Here is a 323-nt window from a genome sequence, read left to right as displayed (position 1 = left end):
AATAATAATAAAGTTATAATACTGAAGGGTCTTTTAAAATATAAAATATTACATTATTATTATTAAATATTAAAAACTAGTAGTTTAATTAATAATTAAAATTTATTTTATTATGACTGTCAATCATTGAAAAATGATTTTCCAGACATGCAATGAAAGCACATGTGTTTTATAATCCTGCATGACACATTCAGCTTGAATGTTGTTTTTGTTAACAGTTTATCAGTGGAAAAAATATTTCAGGATCCTCATATTCTCACGGGTCTTTTTATCTGTGTGTGTGTGTGTCTCTGTGTGTGTGTGTGTGTGTGTTGGTGTCTCTC

General features: G+C 27.6%; 1 protein-coding gene across 1 annotated transcript in view; it reads left to right on the top strand.

Annotated features, from left to right (window-relative positions):
* Positions 1-323, top strand: part of b3gntl1 (UDP-GlcNAc:betaGal beta-1,3-N-acetylglucosaminyltransferase-like 1) — a 20,257-nt gene that overhangs the window by 15,902 nt on the left and 4,032 nt on the right. The gene's annotated exons all lie outside the window — the stretch shown is intronic.

This window comes from Sinocyclocheilus rhinocerous, unplaced genomic scaffold (genome assembly GCF_001515625.1).
Source record: "Sinocyclocheilus rhinocerous isolate Xijiao unplaced genomic scaffold, SAMN03320098_v1.1 scaffold655, whole genome shotgun sequence".
In the NCBI taxonomy this organism is placed as follows: Eukaryota; Metazoa; Chordata; class Actinopteri; order Cypriniformes; family Cyprinidae; genus Sinocyclocheilus; species Sinocyclocheilus rhinocerous.
The sequence above is the reverse complement of the archived record's forward strand: the minus strand, read 5'-3'. Positions and strand labels throughout refer to the sequence as shown.